General features: G+C 42.0%; 1 long non-coding RNA gene across 1 annotated transcript in view; it reads right to left on the reverse strand.

Annotated features, from left to right (window-relative positions):
- The window catches only part of LOC135315746 (uncharacterized), a 112,482-nt gene that overhangs the window by 49,133 nt on the left and 36,097 nt on the right, over nt 1-27,252 (reverse strand). The window contains exons 4-6 of the long non-coding RNA XR_010375250.1: nt 18,174-18,383; nt 10,323-10,420; nt 8,831-9,057 (exon numbers count right to left, since the gene is read on the reverse strand). This is a non-coding gene — a long non-coding RNA (uncharacterized LOC135315746). The remainder of the gene's footprint in view (nt 1-8,830; nt 9,058-10,322; nt 10,421-18,173; nt 18,384-27,252) is intronic.

Genomic DNA, 27,252 nt, shown 5'->3' on the forward strand with positions numbered 1-27,252 from the left:
GCAGGCTTCCTTTCAGAAGCAGTTGATTCTATGACAAGGAGAGAGGCAAAACGAAGCGGTTGGCAGAATGAAGGCTGAGATGACCTGGGTCCCAGGAGAAACCCCAAAGCGTGCTAGCTGGGAGCATGGCACAGGCTGCTGCTGTTACGGAGCCAGGAGGGAGTGCAGAGGGATTAGCCACACACTTGTTCTTAACCTTGCAAGGACAGTGCTTCAAATTGTCCTCTTGGTAAAGCTCTGACAGAAGCCAAAGTGTCAATTCTCCGCTCTTCCCTCCCCCTTCACCATCACCTCTATCCCATCCCTCAGAGATATGAAGAAATATGAGCAAAGGCTGCAGTAGATCACGTCAAGCCAATATTAAATGCCTCTAATGGAACTTAGATTAGACCAGCCTTCTTAAATGTCTGGATGCTGCCCGTAAACTGAAAGTCCTGATCACTGGGGAGGGAAGGGTCAAATACTGGCCTGAGTTCTTGGTGCGTTGAGACGTAGCCTATAAAATTATGTTTGCAGTCCTTTCTTGTTAATGCTATTTAACTAAACAGAAAAGTATGTGTATTAACAATGTCGTGCAAGGTTCCCTTATGCTACACTTCACACCAGAGTTGAAGTACCCAGATAACACAGTTTAAGGCTCTGAACACAATTCAGTCAATGCTCATCAAGACAATAGGCAAATTCTATCACTTTTGTAGCTTTAGGATTCCCACATCGATGCAATTGCTGTATTGCATCATGTTTCATCCCAGATAGGTGTGGGGTAACACACATCAGCCTCCACTTTTAGAAGTTTCCCTTTCTCCCAATTCTCCTAACTAAGGATATTCCAAGCTTTACTTTCTAATCAAAGACCTTATCATATTAAAACATATGGTGATCTTTCCAACTGGATAAATGATGTCCACTAGGGGCTTGTATGAGACCACTAAATTTACTTTTGCTTTTGAATAAAATCACCAGGTTTCAGCCTAGGTATTGAAAGATTAACAACTAATATTCAAAATCTGATGCTCCCAAAGCTTCATGCTGGTTGCTTTACTCTATTCTCTCCTCCATCCATGGGTTCCTGTTGTCAAGTTGGGAAACATATATCCGAGCTACCTTGGTCTGGATTTATTTGTAGTGTACTGAGACAAAAGTCCAGCTGTAATATAATTTGAATTTAGTGGGGTAATAGGCTCCAGATTTTTTAAAACTTATTTTCTATTAAAAGGAGACTCTCTCTGCTTATTTCTCATAATTACAATAGGAATTTAAGGTACTGTAAAATTAATAGAACACCGACTCTAGAGACTGAAGTTTCTACACAGGCAGACAGACAGCCTGTCCCTGCTGGTGCCCTCCAGCTGTGACCGTAACCCTACACATGATAACAACGGTTTTACCTCTAGGCAAACTCATTTATTGACCTTTAAGATGGATGTTAAAAGACCAATTGAAGCTAATAATGTACAATGTTTTTGTGGGCTGGATCCTTGACTATACAGAACAGATTTTAAATTACCCACCTCATTACATGCCACAAAAAAGCGGTGGAAAATTCCCCTTCCACGACTGATGAAATATAAAGAGAGAAAGAGAGATATACGCACACAGGAGATTCGCAAGCTGGAAGGTGCAGATATGGTTAAGCCACCTTTAGCCGATGATGGCGCTGATTTGATTTCGTGTTTTAGGGGGTTTTGGTAAATATGAGTAGCAAAACCAATCTTCATTGTCCCCTTTTCTTGCAAGGTACCAAGGGCCAAGACGCATCAGGATGGGCCTTTTAGCCTGGTGCTGGTGTCTGGTCAGGGCTGGGCAGTGGGTCTGGAGACCTCCCAGCCCACTGCCCCAAGGCCTTCAGGTTCTGCAAAGGATTTTGGAGCTGTTCCATTCGCAAGTTCTCACTCCAGCTGTTAATTTGGCACTGGCAGCGCCGAGGGGCCTGGCTCAGTGTCTATCAGGGAGCATGTCTGCCTTCTGGCTTGCCTGTATTTTGTATCCAGATCCACTTAGGGAAAAAATCTTCTGTTTTCTCTGCCCTCATTTCACAAATAGGTGTGATTGCAGCTGGAAGGCAGCGGCTGTGTGCTATGTATACATGAAAGAGGAGACGGAAAAGGAACTCATGTTAGCAGCTTCTGAAGACTGAGACATTATGTCCAGCCACATACCTGTGATATGTACAATTAAAACAGATCTATATATAAATGCATATTTGCTCAAGTGTAGGATATGATATAATTATAGTCAATTACATAATTTTTACTAAGATGCTTTTTAGAAATCAAGTTATCTATTCATCAGACTGTCAGTAAACATCTCTCACATACAACATGTTTAACTTCTGCTCAGGTTACATTACTCATACACACCCCTTGTGGTAATTAACATTACCTCTATCAGTTCCTAACTTGTCAAAACACCTGCAAACAAACAAAAATATTAATAATTGAGGAAATTATCCTTTACTCATTTGAGACTGTGCCATGAAGGCTTGTTTCTTTCTTTGTTTTTCTTTTTTACTTAGCTACTTTTATGTTCAAATATATCTTCTAGAGCTGGGTATGGAGTTACTATGACCCCAGGCCTGGTAATGCTTATTCATGCAGCACCTTCAGGCAAGGGGACAGATCCCACCCAGAAACTGAGAGTTTCAACTTTACAAAGCACAAGTTTTGCTTTGCTAGTTTTGTATTCAAATCTGATTTTTGCTCCTGCACTTCACAGATACATATATATGTGTGTGTGCATGCTCATTTTGGTTCATAAACATACTTATTTTTGCCTATATATATGTACTTGCATCTCCTGTAAGTGCATATGAGCAAGCCCTGGACCTGTGGCCCGGCTGATTACAGTTCTGTAGGTTATGTTAGTTCTGGCTCAGGTTTTGGAAGTTCTGCCTACATTTTTTCCTGGCATCAGGCAGTTCTTTCAAAGGCAGCCTGTGTTGCAGTCATAGATTAATAACTATGTATTGCCTGGGTCCAGAAATGTCAAGGGGACTAGTGGTGAGTCCATTTTTTGATGTTCATGTCAATGGTACCATTAAAAATCCAGTGTATAAAGCTGGAAGACTCTACAACCTGGGCTTTTCCTCAACATCCACTACCTAGACCCATTTTAAACCTTCACAAACAGCTTCTGTCTTTATCCTAAATAAGTCATGGAGCTTAAACAATGTTATTTAACCTCCTGTGCCCTCTCCCCATATTTCTACCAGTGCCAAACAACCAAAAACTCATTCCAAAAAGCCACATGTTACCCAACCAATGCTGCCTAAGGAAAGCATTCAGGAGTGTTTATGGGGCAGCTGAAGTGTAATGATTTAGTAGATGTTTATAAATGTTTATACTGTACAGATTAACATTCCCCAGGGGGCCTGTAATGAAGAGAGTGCTCCAACTGGAATCAAACCAGCCAGCCTAGGCTGAATGAGCGTGAATGAATCCTGCTGGCCTACCCTCATGAGCTGTTTACTCAGTTTGAACGGATTTCCTCTATCCATGCTCCTTCGGCATTTTGTTTTGGGAGAGGCAGAAGAGGAGTTTGGTCTTGGAGCACAGTTTGGAAACAAGCTAGAAAATCCAGCCCATCACTTGGATCATAGCAATTACGCACAGATTGCACTAGACAAAAGAACAAAGAGCCCAACCCTTCTGCTGTGGAAGTCGAGGCTGAAACTCCCATTGACTTCAAAGGAAGCTGGGTCTCAGTCTCAGAACATGGTTTTCAAACGTCGCGCCCAAGTGCAAACATTGAAAATCGTGTTGAAACAACTAAGTCTTCCTATTGGACTAGGATCAGGTTCTTGGTATTTAGAACTTAGAAGTTTTATATTAGGTCACTATATTTGAAAAACATGATTTCTGATACTGTGATGCTGTACTGAAGGTTCAGAGCAACGGGTGATGAGCTTCTTATTCTAGAATAAACACTCACCAACAGTAGTGGACAGCTTCACTGAATATCTAGCTGAAGGTGATAGAAATCTTTCAGTAATCAGAGTAAATAAGGGAACAATTTCAATTTGTTCAGTGATGGCTCAAAGAATAAAACTATTTGCTACTGGTACTGGGATGCATGCAACAGGTTTCAAATTGCCATGGGCTTAGCAACATGAACACCAAACCCCAAAAAGTACAGCTGGGAACTGGCAGATGAAGCTTGCCTGCCTTGATACCTCAGAAGCAATGAGCAGGGAGGTTTTAAAAGATGCTAACAGCAGTGAGGACACTGGGAAGTATGAGGGAAAGATATTTTCTTTTGGGCAAGGTGCCAGGTGAAAAAAATCAGCCTGTGAAATGGCAAGTAAGGAAACAAACCCCCCTGGATTTCTGCTGTGGTCAGGAGAGTAAGACTTTATACATGACACATGTATATATTCAGAAAGTGAATCATCTCAGAGGGGCCAGGAAAGGGTGGGAAGAAAATAGAAAGGATCATGGCATGACCATAGCCAGCATGGGCCAATAAATGTGGCCAGAAACACCAAGCAGAGTGAACTAGATCTTCAAGAAAGGGGTACCACTGCCGGTGGATTTCTACAGACTGAAGGCCCACAGTCCTCTTCAAGCTGCGCTTTTTTGCTGATGTGATGAGATTTCGCGCTTGTCCCAAAATTATTCAACCTCTGGCTCTGATAGCTACATGTCTGCACAGGACAGACGGTAGCATCATGCGCTACAGGTGTTCTCAAAATAAGATACAAAATATTCCTTGCAAACTCTTAAACCACAGCACTGAAGACGGTCCCACTGAAAATGTCTGCTGTGATTCTGCAGCTTCTGTAATGGATCAGACAGAGGTAGAGAGCTCAATACATAAAAACATTTCTTTCAATGAGTTTCTGAGGCGTTTTTAAAGGCTCAAAAAGAAGTTTGCTTTGAATCTTGGGTGGAGGCACTGGACAAAGGTAATTTTCTCTGCAGTGGTTTATTTGCCCATCTCACAAAGCTGTCTGAGGTAGTTACAGTGTTTGGCAAACACTCCTGGTACAAGCTCTATACTGTAACCCCTCTTGGGTATTTAGACCAGTGAAAAAGACAGATATCTGAAATCTTCTAGAGCGCTGTAACCATCAGGTAATTAGCTGTAGCAGACTTACAAAGGAGGGAAGACTCATGAGAGCTCTGAAATGAAAGCACAAAATGCCTCCTGGAACTAATTTTAGAGTGGCTTGAAGTATTTAATCCTGCAAATTATTGCCAGTGAGGAGACATCAAGGTACTGCTGGATCTTAATAGTGGCAAACCAGCAGGAATGGTTCACCCTAAGCTGCCTCCTGCTGATGGCTAAGCAATCAGACACACTTTACACCACTCACAAGGTGCAGGGGCAGCTATGTTTTGTTCCAAGTGACCTGCAAAGCGGCCTGGAATTGTTCCTCTCTTTGTGTCTGCAAAGGATCCTTTATCCACAAAGCCAATGAGCCTTCTTTGCAAACAGCAGAGAATAAGGAAGAGGAAAATAAATACTGGGGGTACAGACAGCACCCCACCACTGCATCATGCTAGATGATGCTAGATACTCTCCATCCATCTGAGGACAGGGAAGGGTGTGTAGAGGGGCACAAAGAAGCAGAGTGTTTTACTCTTTCATAACTAGGGTCTGTCTTATTTGGAAAGTTGCCTTTCTGATTCCTTGCTCTGCTCATGAGTCCTCGTTAATGAAGGTGAGGAAATCGGATTTATCCTTTCATCCCTCTAGGAGTCAGTTTCTCCATGCACGAAGTGGGGAAGGTAAACGTCAACCTTGTGAGAACTGTTTTTAGGAACGGGAAATGGCAGATATGGGGCTAGAAGACAACTTCTTATGTTCTTAAGCCCAATCTGCTGTCACAGAGATCTCAGATCTGCAGCTCCCTTCTTTATTTTAATCAGAGACCATGTGAGGGAACTAGGAAACTCCATGTTTCTTCCCACTGGGAAGCCACTCAAGAATTCTGTTGCTGTGGTGACTAAAAAACTTCATGTATTTTCCAGGCTGAATTTATTCATTGCCAATTAATACCCATTTGTTCTTGTGCCAAAATATTCTTTTATCTTTAATAAGTAGTCTGTCAAGCTCTGTAAAAGCTATATACTTGATTGCTACAGAACCTAGGAGTTTCCTCTTCCACAAGCCATAGGAAGAAGTGTTAATAACAGAACGTACTGTAATACCCCATGCAAATTTTGCAGGAGCCCATCCAGGTATGTGCAAGAATCTATGTACTAATTTAAAAGCTATTTCCACTACCAGCTTTCCCAGCTGGAAAGCTTTTATAATATTTTAAAAACAAAGGAGAGGCATTAACCTATAGTTTAACATTTTCTTCAAAACTATTTCCCAAATACTCTCTTCCTCTCCAAAACCCAACAGGCACCAAGAAGCATCTCATCTGCCGAGATAAGAATTAAGATCCTGCATATTTCTTTGAACAACAAGCATTTTTGAACTCAGATTGTGTTTCTTTTTAGGCACAGGTATCCTTTTGCACATGTGCCACTTATATCTGAAAAACCAAGTGATCAAAATGTCAGAACTAAAGTTAACCATAAAACCTTATTAATCTGTATTATGATTCACCTTTTAAATATAGGATTATATCTTGTTTTCCACCAGATTCTACTTCAGGATGGACAGTGCTCACTTAATATGCAGATATTAATTTTTTTTTTTTACAGCGTCATTATTCAGCATGTGGCTCGAGGCCTTATTTACCACACAGCATTCAAAACCTGCTTGGAAGACACAATTGCTAATTTTCTCATGAGTTTTTCTAGGGCTCTTATCAGTATGGCATATGAGTGCTTCACAATGTTAATTATTTTTAACAACACTCTGTAAGATGAGAGGATATTATTATTCTTGTTTAACAGATGGGAAACCGAAACACAAAGAGATTCAGGTCAAAAAATTCTGCTAACATTGGGTACCCAAACTGAGATGTCTGGGAATTGATTTCTCAGAATGTTTAACACTGTACAGCATCATATGTCAGGAGGAAATACCACTGGCAATGTAGTCTGCAAATGGGAACACAGAAAACAAAACAAAATTAATCGCCAGTTGGGAAGAATTTAGTTTAAATCGACTTCTGTAAGACTGGATGAGAGTTTTGCAGTATTCACGTGCCTTGGTGATGAGATGCCCCATTTTCTTTTCAGTCCTCTGCCTCTTACCTCACCTCTCCCAGCTTCCGCACCAAATACAGGCCAAGTCCATCAGACACCAGCCTCCTCGCCTCCCCAGCCGTGACTCATCTCCTGGGCTGCTCCACCTTCCGAACCAATGAGACCAGGGTCCTCTGCTAAATATAGTACATGGTCATGTAATTAAAAACTATACCAAACACAGGTACAAAAGGAAGCCAAATAAACACTATGAGGAAACCTTCATTTAGTGATTTCCTGACACCCTTTCATAAATAATAAGCTTTTCAAGGAGACCGTTGTCTCCATTATATTTACATATATATAACCATTTAATTTTTATATAGATAGAACCCATATATATTTATATATACATGTGTAAGATAAATGTATATATAGGATAAAAATGTTATGAGTGTAATAATATAAATTGATATATATCTATATTCTTGTTCCTGACTCATACCAGCTGAAATCTTCCAAAAAGTGGAAAAGGTACCTGGCATGGAATACTAAGCTCAAATGATTAAATTTTTCATGTTGAAATTAGAGGTGATCAAAATCTGTCTATAGGCTTCAGTTCAGCATTTTGCCTGGGTCTTTCTGTTTCAGGGAATCAGGACAGACACGCTTGTGTGAATCAGGACCACTTCTATTCTGTAACGTTCACTGCTGAAGGAACGCACAGAGGCAGCACTCCAAATTTCCAGGGTGCAGGAAATTCAGTTATTTCATAATTTCATTTCATTCTGAATCAGGAGAACACCTATGCCTCCCTTGCCTCTAACTTTCAAATTCCCCTTGAAATTTTATTTGTGTTGGGTTTAAATGTTTCTAAATAAATCAACCAGAGCTGATACCAACATGGGAAATTTCAATGTGAATGTTCAGAGTTTGACAGAGTTACAAGGAAATAAAGAAGCCTGGAAAGTTTTAAGCAATCCTAGTTACAGGTACATCACCGGCTATTTCTAAAATACTGCTGTAGCAGAATATAAATTTTGTAATAAAAAACTTATTAAATGTGCTGTGTATTATTTTCAGTGCAGTGATACCAGGGAAGGTATCCTTACTTTCCAGATACTTTTACAGCCTGTCCCACTTAGACACAGCAGAGAGAGGAGTGGAGCCCTGTTCTCCCCGCACTCACAGGCTTGCCTCAATTCATACATTTGTGATAAAAGACCCAAATCTGAACCCTCTTAATCTAAAGGAACCACCACTAACAAGAGGCAGCAGCTCCGAGCTGCCTGTGCAGATGCAGGGACTCGCAGGCAGAGCCGTGCCAAGGTGCTTTCAAGAGGTGAAACCAGGGTTTGGGCCAACCAGGCATGAAATGCTATGGAAAGCTGGACAATTTGGCCATTTCACTGACTGATAATTTGTTATTTTGTGTTTTCTTATCAAGGGGGTGAGTAGAGTGCAAAATGTAACTTGAGGCATGCCTTTGAAGGATACCCTGGGGCTTGCTGTGAACCTGGGCTTTTCCTAGTTCACAAAGTATCTGTCAGAAGAACTGCATGAGAACTGTTCGATCAAAAACCCCCTATGTCAGGATCTTCTATTTTGAAGGGAGGTGAGAAATTGGAATTAAATACTCAGCTGAGAACAGCTCTTTCCGTAATGCTCAGGCAGTGGAAACCGCTCAGCCCCACGGCTGCCAGCAGCCAGCGAGGAATTCCCCTGTCATGAGGGCCATGACTCACGCGTGCCCCTGCTGCTTCTCTCCCTCAGATGCAGAGGCCATAGTGTGGTCTGGGATGCGTCAGGAGAAAGGACCTGGCAGAGCTCGCCTCCGTTACACAACCTCTCAGTTCCTGCCCAGAGGCACGGTCCACCCAGGGTAGGAGCCGCTGCAGGTGACACGAGCTAGAAGATCCTTTTGCAGCTGATACTTCGTGTCTCCCTTCATTTTCTTTATTCCTCTGTTCCTCTGGAAAAATCAGAGTAACTCGCTCAGCTCCCAAGCAATCACAATACTGTTATAAAAGTCAATGGGATTTTTAGCATCAGATTCAGCAGTATAAAATGAGGCTCCGCACTCAGCAGCACTGAAACAGGTATTGAGGTCCCTCATCAGTTTTGCTCAATGAATTAACAACAGAGCTGCTGCCACAGCAGTGTGAGCAGTTTGCAACATCTGTATTTGTGCTTTGGGTATTTATTACTGTGTGTTTCACAAGCCTTTTTAATGCCTCCAGGAGTAATTTATGGGGACAGAATAGCATGAAAAGAACAGATCCCACTTATTTAAATCTCTAGATGATGAAAATCGCATGAGAAGAGCAGGTTTCACATAGTTTCCTCTCTGTAAATGGCTTTCTGAGGCAGTAAAAGCCATGTAAAAGCAAACATAAACACCGTACAAACACCAAGATATTCAGGTTTGCTTGGGCTTACCCAAACACTGTGTGGAGATTTTCAGGTTTATTCAGGTTTGGGCTCTGTTTTGCTAACTCATTCCATTAAACGTTGTAGGTTTTAGTCATCGTTAACATAACTAACTAGATACAGGTACTGAAATGTCTTTTAACCAGTTTTACTACAGGAGAAGATTACTTTATAAAAAAAGTCCTTAGTATTAATCTTGCTGCTTTTCAGACTGATGAGTAACGTGTGTGACTGACATTCTTTTTTTTCTTTTTTATTCTGGCAACGCTTACTGCTCCTGATCCAGAGCACGATGCAGACTCATCTGGACACCCAGGATGGTCCAAGTTTCCAGCAACTGACATGCTGGTTATTTGTTTTATAACATAAGCAAATTAGTGAAGTATGACTAACAAACTTTTTGACCCAGTAATACTCATCTATGCAGTCACATTAAGAATCGTAACCTTTTGGTGCTAAGAGTAACAGCAGTGACCTGGGGCAGGTCACCAAGTTTCCTTCCTAGGTCTGGGTGGTGTAGTTTTGGAGGCATCTGTCACGCACAAAAGCTTTACATTGTTTGAAGTGTGACACTTCTGAAATAAGTAGCTTTTGCCTGTAAAAGGCAAATTAAAGGTGTTTCGTTGCCCTGTCTTTTCTCATTAACTGATGCTCTGACTCCCTGGTTTCCACATAAAGTCATAGACCATAAGATATAATGTTTGCCTACTTGAGTTCTACTATATTTCATGTTTCCCCTCACGAGACCCAATTTATTACAGTGATGGATGTAATATCAGAGTATATTTTAAACAACTATGAGTGTACCTGCTTGGCTGCTCATTTTTCACAAAGTCATTCCAGGAAGCATTTAAAAGTCAGAAGACTGCCCCAGAATTTGTTTGAATAATCCAGGCTTCATGATTCTGCAAGACAGGATAGAAAATTAACTTGAAAGGTTTCCTCTGCTGCTAGTCACACTAAAATGCCATAAAGGCAGCTGGATCCTTTAACACACTGTTTTCGTACAGGGTTGTGGAGAGAAATCTCAATCTAGACCTTCATCCAGCAAAAAACCCTGCACACACGCTCAGCTTCCTTTACTGTTACCTCTGTATAATCAGAGGAAATAACCCACAGTATACAACGCTGCAAACAGCTTCAAGTCTTTGCAAAATCACAGCTACCACAGACCTGAGCTTTGGAAAGCTGCAGGATTATTCATGATTTCATCAGCCTGATTCAGCAGAAGGAACGTGGAACCATTTCGAGTCACATTTAGAGCTGTTCATGTGTACTAGGAAAAGTTGCATCCCCTGAACAAAATGTAGCTTTCTCTATGCTTCATTCTTGGGTTTAAGGAGAATTAAACCTTTCTGAAACTTGCTGGAAAAGGCGGGGGGGGGGGGGGGGAGATAGAGAAGGACAATTTATCTCTAAATTACATTGCTCTTCAGAGTAAACCACAGAGAGCTGTAATGGGACAAGTAATTTTTTTACATGGTATAATTAATTAGAACCCATAAAACCCAATTAAACAGCACTTTTGAGACTATCAAGTGGTGCATGTTTGAAACTGCAAATATGACAGTATAAGTACGTTTTTATAGCTGGGCATACTCCTCAGGATTATTTTCAGTGCTCTACTAAAATGGGAAATGGCACCAGTTTGGCCCCTGCTAATAAATCTTTTGGAAACAGGCTATATTAATAATCTTTATGGGGTAGGGTGGAAGCCAGATGGGGCAGGGAGGGGACTGCAAAGGTGGCATAATATATTGGCCTGGAAAACATACTCCAGGCCAAAGCAGAAATTTAATCCTGGTGTGTATTGGAGAGGGTTGGGAATTCAAAAGGAGAGGTGGTGGGCTGGAAGGGGACTCACCCTGAGAGATCAGGGAGAGTATTTCCAAGGTAAGGACGGTAATATCGCACAAAGTAAGCACCGGTCCATCTGCACGAGAAAGGAAGCAAAGAAAAGAGCAGTGCAAGACAGGGGCTTCTCCCCATTTGTCTGTAAATGAGAAATGGTGCTGGGGAGTTCCCCTCACCCCCACCTTTCACAGCTGCAATAGCCAGTCCTGCCTTACTGCCCTAGGAGGGGGTTGCATGTGCATGCATACGATGGGCTCAATGCATGTGTATGAGCTTGATATACAATCTAGTGCGAGTAAAAGCTCACTTTGCCCTTGTTTATTTACATGAGGCCCCATTTATGTTTAACTTGGCAGCCAAGAGGTCTGCGCCTTGTGCCAAGCACTAATTCCTTGACTGCCCTGACAGGCCCTGGCGTGCACACCTGAAAGTCATTAGCGCTCGGACCCATTTTGTTCTCACATTTCGAGGCAGTGACCCGCAGCCACGTACAGCTTCAGCAGACACTTTATCAGCTTCCCTGTCATCGGCTTCGAGCTCAGCAGCCCGGGCATTGCCAGACCACAATAAGCAGTGAACTAATGAGGGCTCAGGAGAAGCCTCTATCTTAGCAAGCGGCTCCCCTCTTCTGGACAGAGGGCAACTGATACTCCGTGGAGGCCTTCTTTCTTCTTGAATTATGAGTTTGTTTGGGTCTGGAATATTTTATCCTTCAGAAAATAGCAATGCAGTGTGATAAGTAAACAACCCATGACAGCTGAGCTTCGATGACAGAACCAGACAACTTAAATTCTAACAGCCCCTTTCAACTGTACAATGCTCCTCATGCAAGCTGTTCTCAAAAAGGGTAGCTTTGCCTCCTCAGTCCCTCAGAAATTTCCTCCAGAGTCACCTCTAGAATTTTTAATCTAGAAATGCAGAAAAATACACTTTCAGATGATATTTGGAAGGAGAAATGTAGTGAACAGCTGCTCTGGATAGAAAGCATTGCAGTGAATACTCACACCATCTATGGAAAGAATATAAGGAAGACTTAAGAGTGTAGAGGAGATAAGAACTTTCTGCAGAAATGCTACTGAGGTATATGTTATGCTTTCCGAAGATCTGCCGAGTGCCATCGCATTCTTTATTATACATGGGGACACTATCCACCTCTTAGTTTTTAAGAGTCTATTTACTACATTACAGAATCTTATAAATATTTGCATTTCATAAGAGCTTTGCCATTTCACTTGCACTGAGACCCTTAAGCTTTCTTCCCTACAGAAGTTATTTTAAGATCTTAGCCTCTTTAGCAGCTCTGAATATATTTCTTTTCTGTCTATTCTCTCCATGTGTAATTTTTTCTTTTTAAAATCAATAGGGACTAAGACTCTGACAAGCTAACAGTCAGTCCTAGACCACGAACAGGTTTTGGACTAAGTTCTCATGACCTTGGAAAGGAAGGAACGGGAGACTTAAACCTCCAGAGAGCTACAGATTTCTGTGAGGGAGAACAGCATTATGGGTTTTTTCTATGGCAGTCTCAAGGCAATGCCCTTCACAGTCATCCCTTGCTAAACAAAACAAAATAAAAGTCCAAACAAACAAAAATCTCATTTTGGATCCTTCTTAGAGGCTTTTTTTCATTACTTTTCTGAGCCCTGCACTGTTGAACATGTGGTAATTTAGCACAAGGCCTTACAGTCAGAATACAACCATGGACCTAGGAAAATGTTTATACATGCTGTCAGACATTACAAAAGTGGTATTTTCTCCGAAATATAATAAGTAGATGCTGATATTGCCATTTTTTTCCTAAGTCTACATAGTTCACACACAGCACCTCTACAAGCCTTCTACTTCAGGTGCCTTATTTCTTTGCTCTTTATACTGTTCAGCTTTTGAACGTTCTTCATTCTTGCAGCATCCCTGTAAGATTAGCTGGGGCAATACTACCCATTTGAAAGACAAGGCACCGGCACACAAGGTATTAATAATTTGAAATGAAAATGGACCTGAACACAGAAAACATGGGATGATTTAATATAAAATATGTGAGGTCTTTGCTCCGAAAGCCATTAACATATGTGGTCTCCCAAGAGATTTTACTTTTCCTAATCCAGAAAAGAAAAGGGTGCTCTGCATTGTACAAAGCATACTGAGATGAAGAACCTTCCTCCCTAATTTAAGCAACATACATGTTATTGCAGAACTAGGCATTTAGTAGAGGTTCATGCAGACACATACAGGGTCATCGTGTGTTGAAGGAAGGACAGAAAAATCACTTTAATCTTAGATCCTGGTTTAGATGTTTCAAGAAAACAGCAAATTTTAAGGAGGTTGGAAATCTGGGATTGCAGCAGACTGGTGATTTAGTTAGTTAGGGGGTAGAGGCATGAAGAATATCAGCAGCCATCAACAGGATGGTAAATGTCATTTGTATAGACATGTGTCATTCCTGTACTGCAGCCAAGTGAAACTACAAACACTATTAAAAGTATAAAGAGGCTTTAATTTACATTCCTGCTAAGGCATCTTTATGTTGCCAGAATATTGCAAGTGGGCTTAGTATAAAGAACCTGGCCTTAATATTCTCAGGCAGAGAAGTGAAATACACAGACATATTGACTTGGATTTGTATTCTGTCTTTTGTTAACCCAAGGTATCTGCACAAACTAAAACTGAGAGAAAGAATATGAATCTTCATGTACCTCCACTGCATAGCAGTTTTAATGAGCACAAATGATCATAGAATCATAGCATTATTAAAGTTGGAAAAGATGTCTAGGATCAAGTCCAACATCAATCCAACACACCCATGACTCCTAAACCATGCCCTGAAGCACCACGTCTACACATTTTTTTAACACCTCCAGGGATGGTGACACCACCATCTCTCTGGGCAGCCTGTTCCAATGCTGACCGCTCTTTCAGTGAAGAAATGTTTCCTAATATCCAATCTAAACTTCCCCTGATGCAGCTTGAGGCCATTTCCTCTCTTCCTGTTGCTTGTTATTTGGGAGAAGAGACCAACACCTACCTCGCTACAACCTCCTTTCAGGCAGTTGCAGAGAGCGATAAGGTCTCCCCTCAGCCTCCTCTTCTCCAGGCTAAACAACCCCAGTTCCTTCAGCCACTCCTCATACGACCTGCTCGCCAGACCCTTCACCAGCTTCGTTGCCCTTCCCTGGACACGCTCCAGCAACTCAACATTGTTATTGTAGTGAGGGGCCCAAAACTAAACACAGATTTGAGGTGCGGCCTCACCAGTGCCAAGTACAGGAGCACAACCACTTCCCTGCTTCTGCTGGCCACACCAGTGCTGACACAAGCCCGGGGGCTGGTGGCCTCCTTGGCCACCTGGGCACTGCTGGCTCATGCCCAGCCGGCTGTCAGCCAGCACCCCCAGGGCCTTCCCCGCCGGGCACTTTCCAGCTACTCTTCCCCAAGCCTGTAGCATTGCAGGGGGTTGTTGTGGCTGAAGTGCAAGACCTGGCACTTGGCCTTGTTAAACCTCATACAACTGACCTCAGCCCATTGATCCAGCCTGTCCAGATCCCTCTGCAGAGCCTTCCTACCCCCAAGCAGATCAACACTCCTGTCCAATTTGGTGTCATTTGCAAACTTACTGAGGGTGCACTCGATCCCCTCATCCAGATTGTTGATAAAGATATTAAACAAGACTGGCCCCAACACTGAGCCCTGGGGAACCCCGCTCGTGGCCAGCCACCGACTGGATTCAGCTCCATTCATCACAGCTCTCTGGGCTCGGCCATCCAGCCAGTTTTTTACCCAGAGAAGAGTACACCTGTCTGAGCCATGAGCCGCCAGCTTCTTTAGGAGGATGCTGTGGGAGGCAGTGTCAAAGGCTTTGCTAAAGTCCAGGTAGACAGCATCCACAGCCTTTCCCTCATCCACTAGGCGGGTCACCCTGTCATAGAAGGAGATCAGGTTGCTCAGGCAGGACCTGCGTTTCATGAAGCCATGCTGGCTGGGCCTGATCCCCTGGTTGTCCTGCACATGCCTGGTGAGCTCACTCAAGATGTATTGCTCCATAACTTTCCCCGGTACCAAGGTCAGGCTGACAGGCCTGCAGTTTCCCAGATCCTCCTTCTGGCCCTTCTTGTAGATGGGCATCACATCAGCAAAGTTCCAGTCATCTGGGACCTCCCCTGTTAACCAAGGCTGCTGATAAATGATGAAGAGTAGCTTGATGAGCTCCTCTGCCAGCTCCCTCAGTACTCTCAGGTGGATCCCTTTGGCCCCATAGGCTTGTGAGTGTCCAGGTGGAGCAGCCGGTCACAAACTTTTTCCTCCTGGATTATGGGGGGTTTATTCCACTCCCCGTCCCTGCCTTCCAGCTCAGGAGGCTGAATACCCTGGGGATAACTGGTCTGACGGTTAAAAACTGAGGCAAAGAAGGCATTTAGTACCTCAGCCTTTTCCTCAACCTTGGTGGCAATGTTCCCCTCTGCATCCAATAGAGGATGGAAATTCTCTTTGGTTCTCTTTTTGTTGTTAATATAGTTATAAAAACATTTTTGATAGCCCTTAACCACAGTGGCCAGACTGAGTTCTAGCTGGGCTTTTGCCTGCCTAATTTACTCTCTGCAAGACTTAATGAGATCTCTTTGCCAAGACTTCCTGGACTCCTTTGCCCTTCAGGACTGCCTCCCAAGGGACTCTCCCAACCAATGCCCTGAACAGGCCAAAGTCTGCCCTCCAGAAGTCCATGGTAGTGGTTCTGCTGACTCCCCTCCTTACTTTGCCAAGAATTGAGAACTCAATCATATTATGGTCGCTAAGCCCAAGACAGCTTCCGACCACCACATCTCCCACCAGTCCTTCTCTGTTTGTGAACAGGAGGTCAAGCGAGGCACCTCCCCTGGTAGGCTCACTTACCAGCTGTGTCAGGAAGTTCTTCCACACACTCCAGGAACCTCCTAGGCTATTTCTTCTCTGCTGTGTTGTATTGCCAGCAGACATCTGTTAAATTGAAGTCCCCCACTAGAACAAGTGCAACTGATTGTGATACTTCTGCCAGGTGCTTGTACAATGCTTCATCTACCTCTTCATCCTGGTTGGGTGGTCTATAACAGACTCCCAGGATATCTGTCTTGTTCGTCTTCCCCCTCATCCTTACCCAAAAGCACTCGACCCCATCATCAAAAAAGACATTTCATGTGACAGCAAAATGGCCCTATTCAGCATCCCGTCCCCCAGCACCATGGCAACATGCAGCCAGAAGCACTGCCTGGATCATCTCGCCCCTGCCATCACAGCAATCACGATGCTAAACTCAGAACTTCGACACCCAACCTAAACACAAGCCATCCAGGAACCTCCAATACCTACTAACACACTTCAGACTTTTAGCACAAAAGACTAAAAGCCTTGAATACCACCAGTGCCTTGGGAGAAAGCTGTATCCTTCACCAGAGAGAGGCACAATAATAAAGCAAATTGCAGTGATCCCTGCCAGTGTGACCGGGGACAACACACATCAGCTGGGAGGTTGAGGAGCTTCTCACTACCACCAGAAGCATCTATGCCCCCTGCCCATTAGCCCATTTCTAGCTGTGGCCTATTTCAGATGTTTCAGAAGAAGATGGAAGAACAAACAAACCCAGAGGCCAAGTTATGCATGAAAGGAGGCAAACAAAAAACCCCTCTCATACCCATTAGGAAGCCCTCAAGCAAAGGGATGAGACATGGAGTTCAGAGCAGACTGTGAAGAGATCTTTCTGCCAAAAAGGAAAAAATCATTACATAAAAGACACATGAGAGAAAAGGTAACTTGAAATACCTGTAAGTAAAATGGTAAAATTCTGAGGCCTCTGAAATCAATAACAAAACTTTCAAACTTTATTTGGGCCAAGATTCTGAGTTCAACATTTTTAAGTATTTTTCTACATTTATTTCTAAATAAGAGATCTGTAGCTCTTGAAATGTCTTCTCGGGATGTGTTAACTTTGATAGGAAAATTAAAGGTGTTAATTTGTCCCTGTCACTGTATAATATTAAACAGTTAAATGTGGTCCGAGTCTGGAAAGAGTATATGGCAGACATCCTTATAAATTGAAAGAATAATCTTTTCCAAATCTGTCAACAAGATCCTAGCCACTGTTCCTGGCAAGAAAACTAGCTTAATTTGGTAAAACAATCAATTTTGCTCTCACAAACATTGTAAAACCAATGGGGTCATGGAAAGAAAAATGGGAGCATTAAAAGGACCCTTGGTAGATCCTCAGCAGCACGCTGCTGTGTTACCATGGGATATTTGCAAGGAACCGCACAGGTTTTAAAAGTACAAGTAAATGCAGAGGGTGGGAGGGAGATTAGGCTGCAAGCAAGGACTGAGGCACTGCAAATTCAATTCACCGCGTGGTTTCGCTGTGAATGCTTTTCCAGGTCTCACACCATTACATAGGATGTAACATCATAATGATGTCAACTCTTGGACCAAGGAATGAGCTGATTTAAGTTTTATGAGGGGAAGGATGAATACTTTCAAAGGAATGGTGAGTCGAATAATACAGAACTGGTAGGATCACAGTTCAGGGAACTCACGGTTATGCTTTGAACTATTTTTAGCAAGGTACTGCAAGTTCAGGGATAGTTAGTACAGAAAGGGCCTGCACAGCTCAAGTGAAGCACAGCCTCTCAAAGTGTTGACAATTTTCTATCAATTTTGCAGAGAGAGAACCAAAATCTCACTTCTTTTTCACTGAAGGTGACTGCTGTAGCAAGGCCGCTGCTTGCAAACGGCCGTGTGTGTGTGTGAATGAGCATCAGAGCGTGGGATGAAGGACAACCACCCACCTTATATTTGGAGCAGCACAAGACCCATTTTGCGACAAGCCACGGCATAGCAGGGAGGGTGCTGCCGCAGGATGCGGGATTCCTCCATCCCCGCCCTGTCTACAGCACGAGGCGGTCCCTGCTCATCACATGCTCAAGGGAGCTGTGACTTCGTTCTGCCCACTCAAGGGGGCACTTTATTGACTCAATTTTAGCTCCAGCACTTACAATCTGTAGGGAAACAGAAAAAAACCCTTAAATTCAGGTATAAGAGAAACCATAGGTAGGTAGGTTTTCCATCAAAGCTGTTGCTGTTCCTGCAGTAAAAGCATATTAAAAAAGACCTTCCCCCAACTCCCTTTGGAAAGTCACTGCAGATGCTAGTTTCTGTCAGCTCCTGTTATGTTTTTCCTTCTTTAAATCCATACTTAAGAATATCCAGTTATTGCTGATCACCAGGAATACACAAGGAATGGGTTGCTTTATAAGCTTTACTACAATTACGGATAATGTTGGAAATATACACAATATTTCCTGTATGTTGTGACTGCTACAAGCACAGAAAAACCACATTGAAGGGGATTTCTATGCAAGCTACGAAGCAGATGAAGATTGCATTGCAACCCTGAATTACTGATTCAAGCGTCATTTCTCCTCTCCCCACCCACTTCTCTAATAGCTTTTAAACTTAAATAGCCATATAAGTTAAAATGTTCTTTTATAGGGTGAAATAAACAGATTTTATGGTTCAGAAACTGCAAGTTTAGAGATCAACACTTTACCACTAATTCATGCAGGTTCAAGCTAAGGAAATGGCTCATTTTCCTCTCTACAGTTGTTGAGATTTTTTTTTTCTCCAAAAAGAAAAATTCAAGACACACTTTAAATTAGATGTTATGAAAATTCTGGATGCAGACATTGCTTTCTCTTGACAAAGTGCATCTAACTCGCTGCCCTCCAGGTCCCAGTTCCCATGAAATCAGAGGTAAATTACTGCTGAAAACCTCAGAGAAGCTGGAAGTTGGTACAAAACGTTAGAACTTATTAATCATATTATTGACAGAGCCTTTTTTAAAAACAAAAAACACAAACTCAAGAAAACAAACAACAAAACAAAAAAAATCACAGGAAAGCTTTCACATGCCACTCTGGAAATCTAAAAATGTCTTACGAGTACAAATGTAATTTATACTTAAACTTCTTTTTAACTGTCAAAGTACTGTAAAGAGCATTTATCCCCAGCCCGTTCAGTACAGTCCTTCTGGTGGGATAGCAGGAAATACCGGTTCCAGCTGTCACAGGGAGCCCAAGGAGAGGCAATACTTTCAAGCCCCATACCTCGTACAACGCATTTCCATCACAAGAAGCGCCTGCTGGACTTCATGGGTAGCCCTGGCATTTCAGTGAGCCAGGGGGAAAACCATGAGCCAGAGACGTGAATTCCAAATAGTTAGAGGGTATAAAACCCAGGGAAGATACAGCTTGGAAAGCTTGGTATGATCTGAATGTACAGAAAGTTATTTTCAAACCCAGCAAGAGCAAGAGCTGTGTTCTGCTGTGCAATGGGGAGACTCTGCCCTATATGCTTTAAAGAAAAATTGCAGTGCCCTGATATTTTTATCAAAAAACTTACAGTGTGTATCTTTCATTTATCCTCCTGTTTATTCAATCCTCTTGACTATGATTTCTGAGCATTTGATACAACCAGTAACAGCAGGGGAGTATTTTTCCTCCCATTTATCAGCTACATTAACCAGCATTTAAATGGTTAAATCAGAGGCTTTTTTTCCAAGAAAGATAATCGTGTTCCTTGGGACATCGGTAATGGTGGCATATGACAACATAATCAGCAGCACAAGGATATAAACAACTCCCAATTATCCCAAACCAAAATTTTTTAACATCTTGTTACATTTTTTCCTTAGGCCTTAAAATTACTGAGTTGTTATGGTTGGATGCTTTGTGGTGAATAAATCTAGAATAATTCCCTGGAAAGAGTGGATTGCCACCGAAGTGTTATTAGTGCAAAAGACCACAGTACCAAGCTTGCCCTAGCTTTCCCATCCATGGGGAAAAAACCATACATCATGTGAGGACAGGAAAGAAGTCGGGAGGAGCAGTGGTGATTTGATTTCTAGGAAGTGGGAAGCAGTTTCATACCCTGCATGGAAAACAGACAAGAGGGAGAGCACAACGAGAACAACATGCAACATTGGGATTTCTTTCACACTTACTCCTGTCAAAGTGCCAAATTCTCTAGGCCTCCAGGTAAGTAATAAAGAACCAACCATTAAAAAAACCCATTGCACAGGAACAGTGTCTGAATGAAGTTTGAGAGGATCAGTAGGTGTCGTTTCCCACAACAAGGTACACTGAGGCACTCATCAAGGCTAAGAGCTCTCATAGAGATAGGAACAAGATTTTGTGCTAGAAACAGAGATGTCACAGGACACATTATTCAGATCTGAAGCCAGATCAAAGTAACCGTGTTGAGAGCTAAATCCAGCCTTGGCCTTTGAATATACCTCCAAAACATGGATGGTTTTGGATCTAGAGTTTGGGTTCTGTCATCCATCTAATCTTGAAATGGGTGGATCAAAGATGTTCAGTCTGAGGCTTAGCAAAGTGCTAACAGATACTTTTGAATAGGAATGAGTCAGTAAAGTGCTCCAAGCAAGAAATAAATTTGTTGGTGGACAAGTTGTGAACTGAAAGAGAAGTGAAACTGCCCAAGGAAATTACTACGTACCTATTTATTGCTTTGGTACGTTACCTTGTGAGGTTGGCTTTATTTACAAAAGGAGGAAAAAAGAGGTACAATGTGGTTAAGGAGCTGGACCAAGAAGTTGGTAGCAGTGCCAAGAAAGAGTGGAAATTAAGAAGGATGTCCAGTGGTTTGAAAGCTGGCTTGGAAACCAGTAGCAATCATATGTTTGGTGCTTCATCCCAAATTTCCTGTGTGACCTTGGCCAAGTCATTTAGTGCTTTGGTGTCTCAGCTTCCAACTTGTCAAATGTAGGTAATAAACCTTGTTAAAAAAAAAATAAAATCTTGGGGGGAGGTGAAGAACCCTCTCTCACCCTTTGCAGCCTTTTGACTTACTAGTGGCCTGATATACTCATTGAACAAAGGAGACTGGATGGCTTCCTGAATTATTCAAAATAGAAATACAGAAATACAATTATAGGAAAGACCTGATTTCAGAACAGTTAAAGCTATAGGGACAAGCCTCGTGATAGATTTTTCTGACATACTTGTACTTTAAGGAAGCCATGCTCCTGTTCAAGCTATAGGAAAAGCACAGACAAAATATTGCACTACTCAGGCTGGTATTTGCTCTGTAGACGGCACAAATGCTAACCTTATTTTCTACATCGTTTATGCCAGAGTAAAGCTGAAATAACTGTAGACCACCATGGAATTAATCCTGACGTACACTTGTGTGAGATATGACCACATCAACCGTATCATTTATTCCAGAGCATGCATCTTCTTGGCCACCATTTTTCAGCTTGACCTAGTCAACTGCAATAACATTTTTGGCCAGTACAAACTTCTGACCTGATGTCTGTGGAGATCTGAAATGAATTTCTCCTTCAACGCACATGATATTCCATTAAGCAAAGCCAGTTCCATAATTCCTGGAAGAATTAAGAGGTACAAATATCCTGTAACTCTGGATCCTTGCAGTTAATGTTGTGGTCTCCTTTTAGGGGACAAGAAGAGAATTTTTTCACATCTGGTGCAGACTGGTCATTTAGGGATAGCGTTATATGGTCGGTGAGTAAAAACAGATTCCTAAATAATTCAAAATGGAAATCTCAGATGTTGTTCATTCTTGTGCTCTAAGTGACCAAGTGTTATGCAAATTTTGGAGTGGAAAAATATGTAGTCAGCCTTGCAAATGGAATTACACCATAGAAGGGGTGCTGTGTTCTGGAGAAAACAAAGAAGAGTATAAGACCTTAGCTTTCAGATTTACTGATCATGGAGAACTGCAACATTTCTCCTGCTGTTACACACATCCACTTCATCAGTGGTGACAATTAAAGAGGCCCAAGCATTTCTACCACTGTGTCATCCTAACTTGGCTCATAGCACTTGCTGATAAAGGCTTTTTCTAGAGGCATTGCTATCTCTAATGGAACCACACTCATGGGCAACTGTTCTAGTCTAGAAAGGAAGCAACCTTTAAATACCTATGAAAATAGAAACTGAATTTCTATTGAAAGTCAAGTGAATATTTGCATTGAAAATCAAGCTTTATAAAGATATTTAAGCAATAAAACCAACAAAAATAAGTAAATCAATCAGTAAAACCAGAACAATGAAATTAATCAGCAACAGAGACACAAAAGACTAAAATTATGACCTTACAACAAAGTATGGCTTTGAAAAGACTTAGAATTTGAAACTCTTCCTCCTCCTAACTTGTCCTTCAAATTGTGATTGTCAGAACTTCTGTTCAGCTACCATGTAAGCCTGATAGCTCTGAAAAGTAGTGGCCAGCAAGTACACCTATGTTAACATTCCCCCAGAATCATATGTGGTCCTTTGCTCATAGTACACAATTCCTCTGCTTGGAGGGGGTAAAGCTGTTGCATTCCTGCTGAAAATGTTAAGACAAACCATGGAAAACAAGTGTTATGTCGTAAATCTCACTCACTCATGGATTTACATTTTTCAACCTTGGGAATGTAGCTGCCCTTTAAACATATGAACCCTCTCCCCAGAAAGCCCCACCACAGAGTGTCCAGACAAGCAGTAGGGGAACAGAAATGGCCCACAAATTTCCTATGCTGAAGCTGAGAGCTCTCCATTATAGAAGGAAAATAATTCTCCCCTTCCTGGGGCTCACTCTCCTCCCTGCCCAGCATTACCTGTGGTCTGCCCAAGTGTTCAGGTTGGGTGATTTCTCAGAACAGTTAATTGTCTAAAGAGGTGGTGAGCCTTTGAGGGCTGCTACAGTAGGGCATGTACATCTCTTGAGGCCCTACCCCTCCGTGCCCATATGGGAATGAAATGCCTTTAGGAATACAGCCAAAGGCCTTTTGTACTACAGCCATTGGGAGAATTATTCATCCTGGAATCCATCTGGGAATTTTCGATTCAAGCAATTCGTTGTAGCTTCCTCAAAGTATGCTTTGGGTCTCCTTGAAATTGGTACCTATATTTTGGGAGAATATGTTCAAGCCTAAAACTTTCTGTTTTCTGCCTCCTGCAAGGTCACTTGGCAAATACATGCAAAGCCATGCACGTATCACATCAGGTGCGGACATGATATTTTAATTTTCCAGGCAATGTTCAGTTAAAAACCACCGAAACCTCTTTAGCCACAGAGATATAAAGATAACATCAGAGAACATCCTCACAAATAACATGCATCGTTATGCAAAAGCAAGCAAAGTCAAAGCTAGCTGTTTCCCGCTCTAGTGTAGAAATTCCTGTAGAGATTACACACCTGATTAATTCTAGACCAGTGAACCTTCCTTCTAGCTTATAACAAAGTGTCACATTATTAGTCAGGTTGTCCGGCATCTCTTGATAAAAATGGTGTTTTTATTGCTGCATAAAAAATACAAGGCGAGTTAAAGGTTCAGTATTTTCTTATAAAATATTTAGGTTTATAAACTGTTGCAAATAGGCTAGTGTTTATATAATATTCACAGACATCTGTAATGCCTCTCATGAAAGCTAATGTATAAGCTCTTAGCTACTGCAAAAGCGTTTTAAAGACGCTCTGCCCATCTTAAAGTGCAATTTTACATAGTCTGAAGAGCTGCTTTGATAACAGTCTGTTTTGAGCTTGATGTTTATATTCCTCTCACTGCTGTCTAGGTTGACTTTTGCTTACTTTACGAGTGAAGGCTCCAGTGCATTTAAAATTTAAATACCTGACTAGGACACCCTTACTCAGCAAAACACATACCCATACCTAATTTCAGGCACATGCTTACATCCTTTAAGACTCAGGACTCAAATCACATGCCCACATTATTTGTTTTAACAGCCAGAAAAGCAGTTGGGACTACAGGCATTTCTGAGGCCGAAGACCACAGTTCGTACATTAACGAAGCTCTGATGACTTGTTTTCTAGGTATTGCCCAAGTATCTACCGCTACTAAGAAACAAGGGCTGTTGCAGTTTCTGAGTTGCTGTAATTTTTTTGTTGCTTGTTTCTACAACAGTGAAGTTATCCCGTGGATACTTTACTTTTGTTCCTTCTTATTAGTTCCCATGATATAAAACAAATAACATAAAATAAAAAATAATAAAGCTACTCAGGCTACAAGTATACAAGTGCTCCTACATCCAACAAAATGCAAATCAGAGGTGGGGTTCTTCTCCCACCATCAGCAGACTACAAGGTGTCGCATTTGCACCTTGTGTCATTTTCATGTCAAACAACAGGAATCATCAATAATATTTGTAATTTTGAGCACAATGTTTAAAACCGAACAGTGTCAGAGAGGCTCTCCTTGGATTTCTCGTTCAGCTACTTCAGAGGCAGCATAGCTGATGCAAGAAGACCGTAAGTCTCAACCACACAGCCTAATGCCAATAGCTGACCTGCACAGTCTGAGTTATGGCATTCCTCTCAAACCTATTTCCACCACACATCAAGTGTAAACACTGATCAAATGTGGTTCTGAATCAAAGAGCTTACAGTGAGGACCTTGGGTTACCTTTATCTGAGTCCATTCAACATCTTCAGAACAGCCCTGCCAATCAGTCGCGTTATGACTTCTGCAGATGGGGCGTTTGCAGCATTTCATATTTTAAGGGACTAAGTGGTTGGTGATGCATACCAAACCATCAGCTCCGAGAATGACAAGCTTTCTCCTTCCTCACACGAGTCTAACAGGCTGGAAAACAGCACTGCAAGATGTCATGGCAGTGTTTCTCTACTATTAGGGATCAATTTCAATATCAACCTCTATCTTTCCACATGTATCTTTTTTAACTTCCAACACAGTATATTCCCATGCAATAGGCGATGGTCATAGCTGTGATGGCAGATCAGGGGCAGGCACTTACCACACTGCAGATGTATACGCATGCATCGGAGCAGGTGAAGGCAACCACATGCTGGATGGCAATTCCAGATCTGAGGAGCAAGCACGAGCTGCTGCCTGGGAACCCCCAGCAGGAATGGAGCAGACAAGCTTAGAGCAGATACAGGAACATGAAATGGGGGCCTGATAAGTGCAACCCAAGCAGACCCCATGAAAGAAACAATTCTGAAAGCCTAACTGTGAGAGCTAGGAGAAGCAGGCCTAGCTAGGCCAGGCCTAGCTGCAAGGACAGGACTTACAGCATACACAGTGAGCTACTGGCACCCTTTCTCCGTCAGGTAACGGCGCTTAGTTACTTCTTGTCTCTGCTCTGTTCAAACTCTATCCACAGCCAATACTGTGGTGACATTTTGTAAAATATATTTGCTCAGGGAGCAAATTGCAGTTTTTGCAGTCCTCCTACTGAGTTGCTGTATTTCAGTATACCTTATTGAAACCTCAGACTGGTGTGTACCGGTGCTTTTGACAGGAATATTGCCATTTTATAACAATAATCTGTACGCTACATAAATAAGGTGTATACTAACCATTTCCCCTATTTCTTTCCTCATCCTTGCCCTTGTAGTGCTGGGTGTTTGACCATCCAAATGTAATCACAGATTAATATGGTGTGAGCCAGTAAAGTGCTACAAGGAAGTTTTATAACTCAACTCTCCCAGCCAAAAGACTGAGTAAAGTGTGGCACCAGACTGTTGTTCTGAGCAGCCATAACTGTAAATAAAAACATGTTGTGAAAGCAAAGGGACATTGGGAGAACATCTTTACCCTCTAAAAGACACAGATGTTTCTAATCTCAGAGCTTTCTCTTTTTATTTATGGTGACTGATAACACAGTTTGTACTTGATTTTAAGGAAAGTTACAAGGAGGAGTAACTTAATGTGCTGTTTCCCATGCAACATGTGGCAGAACTGGTATTTGTCAGTGTGGCCACATAACATGGCGTTTGACTGACGGGAAAGGAAAACCTGCACCTAACACAAAACGAGGTCCGAGCAGACTTGAAAACAGGAGCTAGATGATCTTATATCACACTTCCGTACTCAGACGGTGCACAAATGTGACTCTAGACTCACAGCTGCAGCCTGTTTTTTCTTTTTTACATCATCTATCTTTCAAGGGTGCAAAGAAGTATTTGGCACCTTCTGTTGTCTACATCACATGCTTATAGATACTATGGGAATTTTCTGATTTAACCATTTCATGTATAATAGCCAAAAGTGTAAGGGACTAGAATTTACCCCAGTGGTCTCCCCCGCAGCTTTTCTACTGTGAAGAAAACAGATTTTCCTTTGTCCCTCTGTGCAATTTCTAGGACCTATGGTCACAGAAGAGAACTTACATAATGCTAAAAGGACTACAGGAATCCTAGGGCAAGAGCTATTATCTTGAGAGAAATATTTCAAAGTCCTTAAGTATTGTTTTGCATAGTTTCTATTCCTGTGTTATATGAAAGCAAACTATTTTCCCCCCATCACTTGACAGATCTGTCTCCTTATAGGTCTGTGTCCTCAAGAAAACTCATCCTCTACAGCAAATGCAGAAACATGTCACCTAATTTCTCACTAGACTGTCACAGAATGAAAGACAAAACAAGCCCAGCAGATCACATTTCTACTAAACTCCCCAAAGCAGTATTTTCTTCAAAGATCCAGCCCTTCTGGAGCTCCTTCTCCACCCACATGTAATAGGCCTTCTTTATAGATTTGCAAGCCAGGACTGAAGAAAGTGACAGCTTCTTTCTGATATCTTCATATTTTAATATACATTAATTTCATCTCTAGTATCTAGACCCAGTGGAGAGAGAGGTGCCTACTGTTTTGGTAGATAAATGGCATCTGGTACACAGAGCAACACAGGGCCACATAAATACCTGCACAGACAAAGAGTTATTTTCAAAGGTCCGCTGTACAATGCTAATGGCACTGAATATGACCTTCAATAATTTTTTGCATAGTAAATTAACCCTCCTCAAAGCATGAATTTATAGAAGGAAAAAAAACCCCACCCACTAAAACTGAAGAGC

This window comes from Phalacrocorax carbo, chromosome 14 (assembly GCF_963921805.1).
Source record: "Phalacrocorax carbo chromosome 14, bPhaCar2.1, whole genome shotgun sequence".
Taxonomy (NCBI): domain Eukaryota; kingdom Metazoa; phylum Chordata; class Aves; order Suliformes; family Phalacrocoracidae; genus Phalacrocorax; species Phalacrocorax carbo.